Source organism: Rattus norvegicus, chromosome 10 (genome assembly GCF_021556685.1).
Source record: "Rattus norvegicus strain SHRSP/BbbUtx chromosome 10, alternate assembly SHRSP_T2T, whole genome shotgun sequence".
In the NCBI taxonomy this organism is placed as follows: Eukaryota; Metazoa; Chordata; class Mammalia; order Rodentia; family Muridae; genus Rattus; species Rattus norvegicus.
Genome location: NC_141543.1, coordinates 63,097,923 through 63,113,016, shown reverse-complemented (window position 1 = coordinate 63,113,016; position 15,094 = coordinate 63,097,923). Strand labels below are relative to the sequence as shown.

The 15,094-nt window shown below is 47.1% G+C and overlaps 1 non-coding gene across 1 annotated transcript; it reads right to left on the bottom strand.

Moving 5' to 3' along the window:
• Positions 1-1,762: 1,762 nt before the first annotated feature.
• LOC148002948 (signal recognition particle RNA) lies at positions 1,763-2,063 on the bottom strand. The gene has a single exon (XR_015632443.1).
• Positions 2,064-15,094: the final 13,031 nt, after the last annotated feature.

Sequence of the window (15,094 nt, the reverse complement as noted above, 5' to 3'; positions counted from 1 at the left end):
AAAAAGAAACAAAAACTAAGCAAGAAAACTTGACCAAACAAATAACAGAAAATCTAAATAAATAAATATAATCTTAAAAACGCATTTTAAAATGTGAATAGAACCATGTGTCCATTACTTCTTTGGTTGCAAACAACCAGAAGCACCCCACATTTTACCCTACTGCTACAGCAAGGAGAAGAGGTATTAGGTTTCCTGACCTCAGGCTAAGGCAGGCATGTCTAACTTAATCTAGGCTCCTGATGTCCCCGGCCTTGGCAGTTCTGGTCCCTGCTGGCCTTGTTCTTCTCTTGCTGGCTTCCCTCTCAGCTACGGACAGAGGCTGAAGGGTAGCGCTTTCCAAGTGAAAGCCCACCCAAGAAGCACACGGTTCCCAGAAGCCCCTGCTTGCTTGGTTCAGTCTTCAGCGGCTGGAATTCTCAAGAAGCATGGAAAACAAGCTCCTCTCTCTCTGCAGATGTGGCAGAAGGCCACCTCTTAAAGCCTGGCCTCTTGCACAAGAGCCACCTGGGGGACACCTGATCACAGTCAGCTTTCTGAGCCAAGTAAAGCCTGTGTTCTTGCCAATGAGGCCCCAGGCAGGGGAGTGACTTGGTCAGGTAGCCAAGGCTCCTCTATCACAGGAGTTGGTGGAGTGGCTGCTTAGCATGACATGAAAATGAAATAAAATCAACTAAGTCCTCTGCTTCTAAGACATAGGAAGCTGGAGGAAGGAGGTACTTCTAAGCTTCTGATTCATGAATGTTTTCCTTGGCTCCAATATTAAGAGAAAGGCCTAGTACTGAATCTGTCAGAAACCTTTGTACGGATGCAGCCTCCTGCTGAGGTCAGGCCTCTCTGAGAGCGCACATTGCTGTTCCTTACTTCCCAGTGAGACTTGGAGCTGGCCATCTTAAGACTGCCAGCCACATGTCCGCATAGGCATCCTAACTCAGAGAAGTTGATAGGTAGGATCATGGCTCTAGCACGGCATGGGAGCCACCTCCTTTGAATACACTGTGGTATAGCAGGTAAGAACATTAGTGCCTAGCAGAGAAGAGAGAGGAAGCCAACGTGAGGCCAGAAGTCTTACCCTCTCCTCCTACAGCCCCTGTGCCCCGGCCCAAGGACTTCATGAACTCATGGTGGTAGTCACATTTTTATTTGTTTGTATTTATTTATTTATTTATTTATTTAATGTATCTGAGTACACTGTAATTGTCTTCAGACACCAGAAAAGGGCATCGAATCCCCATTACAGATGGCTGTGAGCCACCATGTGGTTCCTGGGATTTGAACTCAGGACTTCTGGAAGAGCAGTCAGTGCTCTTAACCGCTGAGCCATCTCTCCAGCCCTCATTTGTTTATTTTTAAGGATTTATTTTTATTTTATTTTAAAATTATATATATGTGTGTGGGTGGGCTTATGCCCACGAGTACAGGTACTCATATTGCCCAGAGGCCTTGAATCCCCTGGAGCTGCAGTTGCAGGAAGCAGGGAGCTGCTTGACCTGAGTACTGGAGGAACTCAACCTGGGTCCTCTGGGAAAAGGAGCAGTATACACTCAACTACTGAGCCATCTCGTCAGACCCAGGATTACATTTTTTAAAGGGGGGTTTTGCTTGTTTATTTTTTGAAACACTCTCTAGCATAGCCCTGGCTGTCCTGGAATTCACTACGTACAACAGCCTCATTTGCCTCTGTCTCCAAAATGCTGGGATGAAAGATGTATACCACACCGGACTTCAGGGATATAGGCATTTTCTTTTTTTTTTTTTTTTAAAGAGACGGGGTCTCGCTATGTTGCCCAGGCTGGAGTGCAGTGGCTATTCACAGGCGCGATCCCACTACTGATCAGCACGGGAGTTTTTGACCTGCTCCGTTTCCGACCTGGGCCGGTTCACCCCTCCTTAGGCAACCTGGTGGTGCCCCGCTCCCGGGAGGTCACCATATTGATGCAGAACTTAGTGCGGACACCCGATCGGCATAGCGCACTACAGCCCAGAACTCCTGGACTCAAGCGATCCTCCTGTCTCAGCCTCCCGAGTAGCTGGGACTACAGGCGTGCGCCACCGCGCCCGGCAGCATTTTCTAAACTACATTTACTTACTTACTTTGGGTTTGGTTTCGGTTTTTGATTGTTATTGGTTCTTAGGCGGGGTCTCACTATGCAGCCCTGACTAACCTGGAACCTGCCCTATGGACCACCTTAGGCTCAAATTCTGAGAGATCTGCCTGCCTTTGCCTGTCAAGTGCTGGCATTAAAGTGTGTGTCATCAGGTGGCCATGCCTTCGGTCTCAGCATGTGGGAGCAGGGGCAGGTGTATCTGAGTTAGAGGCCAGCCTGGTCTACAGAGTGAGTTCCAGGCCAGCCTGGACTACACAGAGAAACCCTGGCTGAAGTGGGGAAAAGTGTGAATCGGCAGCAGCCTGTGTGTTTACTATGGGGTGAGGTATGCTTAAACTCGGGTGAACGTGTGGGTCAGCAGTCATGCAGGTTCCCCAGGCCTGCTTCCTGCAGGCTCCATTCCTTCCTTGGGCCACCTAAGTTCTCCCATGGGCAGAGGCAGGGGGAAACCTGGAGAACTGACATCTTCATGAGCTGTCAGGATCCTGGTTCTTCCAGTCTAGGCAGGTACAACTTAGCCCACAATTATCTGTTCAGAGCCAGAGAAGAGATTCTGCCCCTCAGGTGACAAGTGACCCCAATTACACCCTGATTTCACCTTTGACATTTCCTTTTCGCCCCTCCCCCATGCCATCAAATGCTAACTCCTGGCCACTGCTAAAGTACCCAGTTGATCGGTTAAGTGGGAGACTTGAAGTGTGCTCTTCTCCTTCCAAACTCCTACTGTATAGATGGACAACTGAGCAGGGGACAGGGCTTGGCCCAGACAGGCTGAACAGCTGCTTTTGTTTTATAAATAGTGCTTACCCAATAAGCACTTTACTGAGTCCTCCTCCAGCCTCATACTCTTTTTACTAAAATATATAGTTGGGCTGGGAGCACAGCCCAGTGATAAGAAATGAGCTTAACATGCTCAAATCTCTGGGCATAATCTCCAGACAAAACAAAAGCACAATAACAAACAAACAACAAGAAAACCATTTCATGAGACAGTTGTAGCAAAAACTCCACCTCCCTTAGATTCTACTTTTAGCTGTGAAAGCAAGGCTACAGCAAATACCCAGATGCACACAATTCATTCATCTCTCTCGGAACCTGTTTGTCTATTCAAACTCTGTCCAACAGTGTAAGGCGGAGTCGGTTTCAGGGACCTACTTGGGTCTATTTATTATTTGTTGTGCCCTTTGATGACAGGTGAAAATGGCCTCGTAGTTTTTTTGGGTTTGGTTTGGGTTGGTTTTTGAGACAGGGTTTCTCTGTGTAGCCCTGGCTGTCCTGGAACTTGGTTCGTAGACCAGGCTGGCCTCAAACTCACAGATGCACCCGTCTCAGCTTCCCGAGTGTTGGCATTAAAGGTGTGCGTCACCACCGCCTGGCGAGTCTCATAGTTTTGATTCACATTTTTTTTTTTTTATATAGAAACTCCAAGATCTGTTTGTAACTGGGTAGAGTCTGGCTGCTACCCCAGGGTGAATCTCAGAGCCCTGCTCCTCAGCTCCCAGCTATTCATGGAGTAACAGTTTCTCCTGAGTGACTGGAAGAGGCTTGTCTTACTCAGCTGCCCTGGTTTGTCCTGCTTTTCTGCTTCTCAGGGCTGAAGTTAGGTCTCTGGTGCACAGATGGGAGGACCTGCAGTTGGGGAGTGACAAGATGAGACCTGCTTTGATTAGAAGGAGAGCTGGGTATATTCCAGATAGAGAGGAGACTGCAGGGCACATCAGAAATGGCCCCTGGGGATGAATGGGTAAGCTTGAAGACCAGCAGGCCAGTGGGTGACCCTGGGACACAGGGGGTTAGAAGGAGAGATGGGAATTGAGTGGAACTTGCCTTCAGGATGGATCACCAAGAAATGGTTTTACATTATTATTCTCCCAGCGGCCATTGGATTGGAGTGGTCACATGTCCAAAAGGAGGGTTGTAAATACTGCTCATCTGGCCACATCAGGTTAAACCACCTTTGGGGTGTGTCCTGCCCCTGGCTTTCACAGTGACACAACCTGCCTCCTTGGCAGGTTAATTCGGAGCTAGTTCTCTCCTGACCTAACAGGACTTGCCACATTGTTCCCGTTCTATATCCTGATGTCCCTCTAGTCTTACCATGTTGGTCCTCTTCTATATCCTGACGTCCCCTAAGCAGGATGAGTCGGGTGCAGAGTGGCTATTGGCCTGGCGAGCACAGATCCTGGGGAGCCGGAAGGCCAGGCCCTGGACCGTTGCCCTTCAGGCTTCTCAGCTCTAGAACCCTTTCTTCCTACCCATGTTTTTTCTACTGCCTTGTCTTTTCTAGAGTTGCCAGTCTCCAAAGATTTGTTTTTCAAGTGGCAGCAAGGACACCCATTGTAGGGCTGAGTAGCTAGCATAAGGGCTTGAGTTCTAATCTCTAGCACCAGTTACACTGAGAGACTCTATTTTAAGAAAGTAAGGTAGAAGACAATAAGTGACAGTGCTGAGAACTTGACCTCGTGCTCCCGCTTGTGCTCACACACTCAGGCAAACCCTGTGTATGCCCCAATACAAAAAAGCAACCATTAGGGGCTGGAGAGATGGCTCAGTGGTTAAGAGCACCGACTGCTCTTCTAGAGGTCCTGAGTTTAAATCCCAGCAACCACGTGGTGGCTCACAACCATCTGTAATGAGATCTGATGCCCTCTTCTGGTGTGTCTGAAGACAGCTACAGTGTACTTAAATATAATAAATAAATAAATTAAAACAAAACAAAACAAAACAAAAAAAACCCAAAAGCAACCATTATAGCTAATCCTTGTGGCATACGTCTTTGATCCCAGCATTCTGGAGGCAGTGGCAGGCAGATCTCTTGTTGTGTTGCAGGCCAGCTTGATCTACGAAGTGAGTTCCAGGCCAGGGCTGGATACCAGGACTACAAAGTGAGATTCTGCCTCCCCTCCCCACAAAAGCACTGATTACTAGACTAGAAAAGGGTGTGCCTAGATGAAAGCATCTGACTAGCACACATAAAAATCCACATTTGCCCCAGTACCACGCAAAATAAACATTAAAAAAAAAAACGTTGAAGACATTAAAGTCTTTTTAGAGTTATGTGAATTTTGAATAATAATTTTTATGCTACCCACTTGTGATATATATTTATGCTAAAACAGTTTAGTTGTTGGGGTTGAGGGTACAATCAACCACAGAGCTCAAGCTTAGCACACATGAAGTGGCAGAGTCAACAACACTGAAGAAAAGGTTGCTTATTGAAAAATTGCAAGTTAACCATTCATAATACTTTTGCTTCTGCTGCTGCTTCTTCCACGCCCCGCCCCCCACGCCATCCTCCCTCTCTACCTCCCTCCCTCCCCTTCATCATTCCTTCTACTGGTGATGCGCCTGCCTCGGGCTTTGTTTTCTTAGGGCACTAAGGGCTTTTTACCTATATTGGCTCCAGGTTTAGTGCACTCTTTCCCTCTTCTAAGCTAGACAAACTGACTGGCCTAGAAGCAAGTGATTTCCCGAAGGTTAGGCCTAAAACAAGGCACAGCAAAGAATCTCAGCCTTAGTTCCCTCCCTGCACACTAGGACTGTTAAGAGAGCCTCCCCTCGATAGATGTTCAAAGGATGGGATGGGGGGGGGGAGCAGAGAGGCTCCCCTCTCCCTGCAGACTGGACAGGATTTGATACTAGTATAGTCAAAACAATTTTGCAACCAAGTGACTCTTAGTAATAACAATACCAACCTCAGTCATTTGCATAACTGACAAAGGGTGTCCCTGGCAGTTAATTAGAATGATAAAGAAAGCAGATGGACGCACCAGAAGCCTAAAGCACCCTCCTAGTGGACCTGGGAAGTTTCCGGAGCTTCCTCATTTCGTGAGTGGATATTGGACTGACTCTACCCGGGCCAACTTCCAGGAACCTATAGGTGGCGAGCTCAACCCACTGGCTGGGCGCCGGATCTTTGCTGAGCACAGAGCGTGGTTCCACCTCCGCTTGGAATGTACCCTAGTGGGTCAGCAGGTGCGACTGGTTTACAGTCCCGGTACTTACTGCCGGACGGAATTCCCGGTGGTGAGACCAGTCTGCATTCAGCCAGGGCCTGAAAGGTGAGGAATTAGACTTTGGTGAAAGAGAAATGAGAGCCAGGGCCTGTAAGGTGTTTTAGGGACAGCTGGAGGGGCGGGGCTCGGGATACCTGCCAGGGGCCTAGACATTGGAGAGAATGCGATCAAAATGAATCATTTTCAACGGATGTTTCATTTTTCGGGCCCTTCTCCTCAGGTTCTCATCTAAGTCAGCAAAGGCCGCCCCCAAGTACGTGGGTTGAGTTTTCCTTCCTCTTTTTGTACTATGGGGTAGGGGCGCGTCGGGAGCTGGGTGGTCCTCGTGCCTTCAGAATTTAAGGAGTGTGGGCCATCAAGCCGAAGCTCTTAAAGGAACTTTAGAGAATCTTTCAGAAAAACTAAAGTAACAAAACAGCAGTGGCAAGGATAGGAATACTCCTTTGCTCCGCTCCTCTGAACATCAGGGTCTTGGGGGACTTGAGCGGTAACTCCCGCGCATGACACCAAAGAAGTCCTCTGTACTGGGGGTGGACGTGGTTGGGGGTGGTGTGGGATGGTAGAGGTGGTAGTGGTGTATATAATCATAATTAGTTCTGACTGGTGAAATGGCTCACTAGATAAAGGCACCTGCGGCCGAACCGGACCCCTTGAGTTCCATCCCCATGACTCAAATGGTGAAATCCTACAATGGTTAATGCAAATTGTCTTTTGACCTCCATGTACCATGGTAGGTGTGAACCCCCTCCCCCTCAAACGTGCAAAGATAAATCTGATTTATTATTTTAAACAAACAAAACTAAACTAAAAACCCAGGGTCTTACTAAGTAGTTCAGGTTGGCCCAAAACACAATCTATCAGCCTTAGTATCTTGAGTGCTGGGATCACAGATGTGTGTCACTAGATCAGGCTTTAGAATTACACTTTTGTTAAATCGTGTTTTTGTGTGTGTGTGTGTGTGTGTGTGTGTGTGTGTGTGTGTGTGTGTGTGTTTAATTTTATTTTACTTTTTTCCCTTGGGATTGAAGAGACAGCTTAGCTCTTCTAGAAAATCAGTGTTCAGTACTCTCACCCACATGGTGGCAGCTCAAGTCACCAATTACTCCAGTTCTAGGGAATTAGAAGCCCTCTCTGGCTTTCTTAGGCACTGGGTATTCTTGGGAGTGTATGTATGTAGACATACATGCAGGCAAAAACCATATACATAGATAGAATGCACCCATGCAGGCATACACATAAAATAAATTACCAAAATATTTTTCTCCAATTTTATTTGTGTGTGTGTTTGTGTGTGTGTGTCTGCCTGTCTGTGTCTGTATGTGTACCATGTGTGTACCAAGAATATCCAGGTAATGGATTTACGACAAATGTGAGCCAACAGACCCTCCCTCCCGTCATCTTTCTAGCCCTTTAGTCTTTGTTAAAGACGATGAGAAAAGCCAGGCGCATCGGCTCATGCCTGTGATCAGGGTACTCAGGAGGAAGGCTGAAGGAAGGCTGAGGGAAGAAGATTATGTTCCGGGCCATCCTGGGTAAGAAAGAGACCTTGCCTCAAAAAGCAAACAAACGAACCAAACACAGACAGGTGTAGTGGTGTCTGCCTTTCATTCCAGCACTCAAGAGGCAGAGGCAGGTGGGTCTCTGTGAGTTCTAGGCCAGCCTGGTCCACACAGGGAGTTCTAGGACAGCCATAACAACATAGAGAGACCCCATCCCAAGAAAACAAAAGTCAAACCCTCCCAAATAACAACAGCAAAAGATGAGGAGAAGAAAGGATGTGGGAAGACAAATGGATGTGACCTGACAGGAGTTCCCTTTGTTTGTAATTTAGAAGGTACCCAGTAATAGAGTGCATTGCTAGCATAGCATACATGAGGCCCCTCGCTAGCCCAGTGGAAAACAAAGCTCCCAAACGCTCCTTAAAAACTTTTGTTTGAGGGCTGGAGAGTTGGCTCAGTGGTTAAGAGCACTGACTGCTCTTCCAGAGGTCCTGAGTTCAATTCCCTGCAACCACATGGTGGCTCACAGCCATCTGTAATGGGATCCAACGCCCTCTTCTGGTGTGTCTTAAGATGATGACAGTGTACAGTGTACATACATAAAACAAGTAAATCTTTAAAAAAAACTTTTGTTTGAAATGTTACACACACACACTCACTCACAAAGACACACACATATGTATACACACACACATACACGCATATCACATGTACACATGTGCATGTACATAAAATATTAGAACATCAGCGGGGCAGTGGTGGTGCGTGCTTTTAATCCCAGCACTCAAGAGGCAGAGGCAGGCAGATCTCAAAACCCTGTCGTGAAAAAATAAAAACAAAACAAACAAAAAGAACATCATTATCAGACTTGACTTTTCTTTTTTTGTTTGTTGTTGTTGTTCCTTTTTTCTTTGTTTGTTTTGTGACAAGGTTTCTCTGGGTAGCCCTTGTTGTCTTAGAACTTCCTCTGTAGACCAGACTGGCTTCTAACTCAGAGATCCACCTGCCTCTGCCACCCAACTGCTAGGATTAAAGGTGTGCGCCACCACTTTGCCAAACTAGATTTTTTTTTTCTTTTTTCTATTTTTCGGAGCTGGGGACCGAACCCAGGGCCTTGCGCTTTCTAGGCAAGCGCTCTACCACTGAGCTAAATCCCCAACCCCTAGATTTTTCTAATCAGGTTAGAATGTTAAGATTTTGATACGGAAGGTGCATAAAACTCTTCATCTCAAAAAAAAAAAAAAAATCCAAAACCGAAAACAACAACAAACCCACTCAAGACCACCAAGTACTTCATGAGGATGTCACCTAGTGGAAGATGAAGGGACTACACTGGCAAAAAGTCCTGGCCCGGACAGCGCACGTGAGATTTCACATAGTGCGTTCCCTTCAGCAGGTTCCAACCCTGAGACCTGATCTGCAAAAGGCAGTGTGGTGGGCAGGAGCAACTGGAGCCCTGTGGGAAGATGGAGGATGGCTGGGAAGCATCAGGCAGTCCCCACCACAGCAGTTCACAGGCTGCTCTCCGCTGCAGTCTTAGAGACTCCTCACCCAGGGGAGTCAAGTACACAAGCACTCCATGTCCTCATGGAGGATAACAGCCAAGGCAGGGATCCCCGGAGCCCGAATGGCCACTAGGTGAATGGGGAGCAGGCCTCCTTTTCTCTCAGCTTTCTCTCCTGTTATCAAACTCGAGGTCCCACGCTGTACCCTAAGAAGTCAAGTTTGACTACCCTTCCTTAAAGAGCCAAGCAAAAGAGTCAACGTCACAGTAAAAAGAAGCAAAAGGAGACTTATTCAATATAGGTGCACTGGGGGAGGGCAAGGAGATCCAATGCCCCCCCCTCCCAGTCTCTCTTTGAGTCCTGAGATGAAATTATAGTTCATTTATAATCGTTACTATTGTTGTTGTTGTTACAGATTTTACTTTTCATTTTATGTGTTTCATGAATGTTTTACCTACATGTAAGTCTGTGCACTGCATGTGTACCTGATGCCTGCAGAGGCTGGAAAGGAGCATGGATTCCCATGGAGTTGGAGTAATGGGTACTTGTGAGCCACTATGTGGGTGTTGGGAACAGAACTGGGTCCTCTGCAAGACAACAAGTGCTTGTCACCATGAGTCATCTCTCTGGCCCCAAGTTTAAATTCAGAGCCAAGGATACATATGCAGCCCCCACCACTAACCATGCTTGTCAGGGCCTCAGCCACACCCTCTAAGATGGTATGACAAGCTGTCAGGACTGTGCGAGCTCTCTTACCCAGAGACAAGTTCCCTGAATGCTCTGCTGGTTCCTTCTGCCAGAGCGAGACTCCTGGGGACAGACGTCCCTGTTTCTTTAGGGTCTGTTGTTTCAATATTCTGACAGATCGAAAGACATCAGCGTCTCTTTAGAATATATTCATTTCTGTCAGGTCTGTTACAATACCATATCCCACACGCTATGCAAACTCCCTTCCACTGTCCTAGTCAGGACAGTGTTAAACTGTCCTATTATTGCTGTGATAAGTCAAAATTCACTTGACCAAAAAGTAACCTGGGGAGGAAAGGGTTTGTTTGGTTTACACTTCCATGTCTCTGTTCATCATCGAAGGAAATCAGGACAGGAACTCGAACAGGGCAGGAACCTGGAGGCAGGAGCTGAGGCAGAGGCCATGGAGGGTGCTGCTCACTGACTGCTAGCCCAGCCTGCTGTTCGTGCTTCCTTCTTTGCCTTTCTGGTTTTTGTGACACAGTTTCTCTGCGTAGTCCCGGCTGTCCTGGAACTCAGAATCTGCCTGCCCCTGCCTTCCCAGTGCTGGGATTAAAGGTATGTGCCATGACTAGTTTCTCAGCCTGCTGTCTTATAGAACCTCCAATCACTAGCCTGGAGATGGCACCACCCACACTGGTCTGTGCCCTCGCCCATCAAGCACTAAGAAAATGCACTATTGGCTGGCCTACAGCCCCATCTTGTGGAAGCATTTTCTTCATTGGTATTCCCTCTTCTCCGATGACTTTACCTTGTTCTGTCACATTGACTTACCCAGCACCACCTGCCCTTACTCTGAGCCTGCTGTACCCTCATCAGCTTGCAAGAGGTCCATTGCTTTTTTATCTTATTTTATGTATATGAATGTTTGCCTGCACATGGTGGCTTTTAAGGTATGGGTGCCACTCCCTCTATTCTGCTAAAGGTGGAGTACATGTTTGTCTCTGCCTAGTTCTACCTGTTTCTTTCTTTCTCTCCTTCTTTCTTTCTCTCTTTTTTTCTTTCTTTCATTTATTCGAGAGAGGGGGTTTCTCTGTGTAGCCCTGACTGCCCTGGAACTCTCTCTCTGGCTTGAACTCAGATCTGCCTGCCTCTGCCTCCTTAATGCTGGGATTAAAGGCATGCACTATCACCACCCAGCTGTCCTACCTATTTTTAATTTGCCAGCCTGGTCTAGAGAGCAAGTTCTTGGACAGCTACAGCTACAACAGAGAAACCATGTCTTGAAAAAACAAAACAAAGACAAACAGAAAAGAAAGAAAATCCTTTGGTAGCTTTGGATGATGGCACAATGCCGGTCACACAGTAGTAAGGAGAGGCAGGATGGTGGCAAGTTCGAGGCCAGCCTGGGCTACGAGCAAGGCAAGAATGCATGCAGCAGTTTTATTTAGTACCTTCAAACTGGAACTAGGAGAATAAATAAACTGTATTTTTTTTATAGTCCAAATATGTTTACCAACTGCATGAAGAAATAAACGGAGGACACAACTACTAACGTATGAAGATTTTTCATTGTAGATATAAGAGGGAAAGCAGGCAGAGAGAAGAGACCAGACTGAACGTGGCTGGCCAACTAAGCTAGACCATGAGAGGAGAGAGGAGGAGGGAGAGTGAGAGAGGAGCTGCTTACAGATTGGAGTAGCCAAATGGCTGTTCTAAGGGGTCAGGGTAGGGAAAGGAAAGTAGAAGCCCAGCCCCGGGGAGGGAGAGGCTTGAGGTAAGGGGCGGGGCAAGAAGTGCTGGGAGGAGCCACAGATACTAGTGATGCTGGGAAGGCGGGCCAGCAGCGACTTTGGTATGTTAATAGGCACTTCTGTCAGTCATTTAACCTGAGACCCAACACAACTTATCATTATTACTTACCATTTTCAAATCACATTTATTTACTGAGTGTACGTATATGCACGTACAAGCATGTGCATGTGTGTAGAGGTCTGAGAACAACTCAAAAGAGTCAGTTCTCTACCGCGTGGGTCGCAGGACTTCCGACTTGGCGGCAAATGTCTTTATCAATTGATAGAAGTAAGCTCTTGGTTGCAAAGAAAGAGGCTACTCCAGCGGACAAGGCAAACTCTATTCCTGGTCAAGAGGGTGTGCTCCGAAGAGTGAGCACACAGAGACAGGAAGTGCCCTTGGTTTCTATTCTAATGCAGGTTGTGACTTGGTCTGTGCAGACCTCACAGTCTTATTCATTTGGGTTCTTTGAAAAGAGTTGGAGTACATACAGGAAATGAAGGAGGAACAGGAAAGAGGTCACTGCTCCTTGGGGAAAAGAGTCACTTCCCCAGGTCATCACATTCCTGAAACACAACAGGAGCCCTCTGCGTTAACAAAGGTTTTACTGGCAGGGATGGGGGACAGAAGAGGGGAGGTGGAGAGGGATATAGAACCCCTGCTTAAAAGTCTTACAAAGTGGGGGAGATAGAATGTTTTGACTTCCTTGTTCCAAACACAAGTTCTATAGTATTTAATAAACAATGGCTCATATTTGATATTTCTTATACACTAAACTACTTCACTACCCCTATTTATTTTTTACTTTATTTTGGGGATGCCCGCGTGAACAGAGTAAATCTTGGGACAGCCAGGGATACACAGATTAGCAGGCCCGTTGGTTTGTGGTTTCTGCTTAGTTTTTGGTGCCATCTGGTGGCCATGATTCATCATAGCTCTCTGATTTGCTCCAAAGGCTTCTGACAAACAGTGCACCTAAGCAGTTATTTCATTTGTCATCTTCTCATTTTGTTTGGGAGGCTCAGAAGGCAGTACTAGCGTTCCCGAAGCCACACCCCCTTCCTTATGGTCAGCGGGCTCTAGTGCTGAGATGGCTTGCTAGGCAAGCGACCATGGCAGTAGTACAACTTCAGCATTTTTTTTCTTTCTTTTTTGTTTCTTTTTGAAACAGTATCTCTTTCCTTTCCCTCTCCCTCCCCATCTCCTTCTCCCTCTCCTCCTCCTCCCCCTCCTCCCTCCTCTCTCTCTTTCTAAAAAAAAAAGTCTTTAAGGAACAGGAGCTGTGGAACCCACCTTAATTCCAGCACTCAGAGGCTGGAGACTTGCTGGGAGTTCAGAGTTAGTCTGGTCTATATATTGAATTCCAGGATATCCGTCCAGGACTACATAGAGACCCTTTCCCAAACAAAAACCCAAATATATATACAAAACAGCAACAAAGAAAATCCTTTCTTCTTTTAAAAGTGTGTGTGTGTGTGTGTGTGTGTGTGTGTGTGTGTGTGTGTGTGTATGTTATGTGTGTGAAAGTTTGCTATCAAAAGACAATTTTGTGGAGTTGGTTTTCTTTCCACCTTAAAACAGGGTTTATTTTATTTGTGTGTGTGTGTGTGTGTGTGTGTGTGCGCGCGCGCGCGCTGAAGTTATAGCCAGTTGTAAGCTGTCCAGGTTGAATTCTGGGAACCTAACCTCAGTACTATGCAAGAACAAGTGCTCTTAACCTCTGAACCATCTCTCTAGGCTCTTGCTTTCAACCTTTATGTGGATTTGGGGATGGAACTCCGGTTGTTAGATATGTAAGGCAGGTGCTTTAACCTGTGCCACCTTTCTGGTCCAGGCTTTTTCATTTTCATCTTTTTGTTTAGTTTCTCTGGTGAGTGGTGGTTGGTGATGGTGGAGTGTACCACAGTGGCCACATGGAGGTCACATTTTTTTTAGGAGTAGATTCTCTATCGGCACCCTGAGTGTCGTGGGGGCTGAACAGGGGTTGTAAGGCTTGGCAGAGGGACTTCTACCTACCTCACTAAACCTTGTTCATTTGTTTTGTCTGTTTTTGTTTTTCAAGACAGGGTCTCTCTTCATAATCCTGGCTGTCCTAGAACTGGCTATATGGACTAGGCTGGCCTCGAACTCTCAGAGATCCTCCTGCCCCTCCCTTCCAAGCACTAGGATTAAAGACCATTTGCTACCATGGCCAGCGATTCCTTTTCTTTTTCAATTTTTAAAAGACTGAGTCCCATAGCCCAGACCGACCTTGTGCTCCCTTTGCTGTGTGGGAAGCCTTTGGATTCTGATACTTCTACCTCTTGAAGCTGGAAGCAGAGGCGTGCACAACCAAGCCTGGCCCTTCATTCTTTGACAAAATATTTTTATGCGTGTAAGTGTTTGGCCTGCTTACATGTCTCTGACCCATATGTTGTTCATGCAGTGCTTGAGACCCGTGGAGACCAAAAGAGGGTGCCAGATCTCTTGTAGTCTTGGAGTTACGGGAAGTTGTGAGCCACCATGGGGGCTGAGAACCGCTACCCTTAGAAGGAGCAGCCAGTGAGCTACTTCTGCAGCGTCACACATGGCTCACCAGCAAAGCATTTTGTTGCTCTTGCAGAGGACGTAGATTCCATTCTGAGCCCCCACGTGGCAGCTGACACCCATCTGTAACTGCAGTTTCAGGGCATCAGTGCTCTTTGTGGGCACCAGGCACATGGGAGGCGACAGACATCCAGTCACTCGAAGTGAATTAAAAATGAATTAAATCTAGAAACAAACACTCAGAACATTTATTTATTTCACGTGCATGTGTCTGTGAACCGCCTACCTGCCTTTTGCCTGCAGGGACTAGAAGAGGGTAGTGAATCTCTTGGGAATGGAGTTGTAGACAGTTGTGAACTGTCAGGCGGGTGCTGGGACTTGAACCTGGCTCCTCTGAAAGGGAAGCTGGTGCTCTTAGCTGCAGAGCCATCTGTCCACCCGCCTTCCCTCCCCCTGTTCCCTTCATTCCCAAAATGCGAATGAGTACAGTCTGAGTGACAGACACCGTGGTGCTGGTGACACAGCAAGGCACCAAGACGATTGGACAGGGGAGAAGGAAAATAGAACAGGCGAATATGAAAAGTACCAAACAGTGATGGGAACTGTGTGAAGAAGGAATCTATAAACCTGGGACAGAGTCACCTCTCTTAACCAAGTGGTGGGGGAGGGCTTCTTGGAGGTGGTGCTCCAGGGCAGATGGTAGTACTGAAATCCTTGAAACAGGGATGAGAATCCCCGGAAGCAGAAAAATGTGGCACAGGCATAGGGAAAGCAGAGTAATCTAGGGTAGTGGTGGGAAGGATCAGAGTTGCAGTCGGGCTAGGATGTGGGGCCAGTTTCTAGGTCTGAAGCTAGGGGAAGGATTTCAATTTTACTCTCCTGGTAGAAAGCTCTCTTGCAAGTGTGTGAAACAGGCAAGTGACCGCCCAACATCCCTCTGTCTACACAGAGTCCCTCCG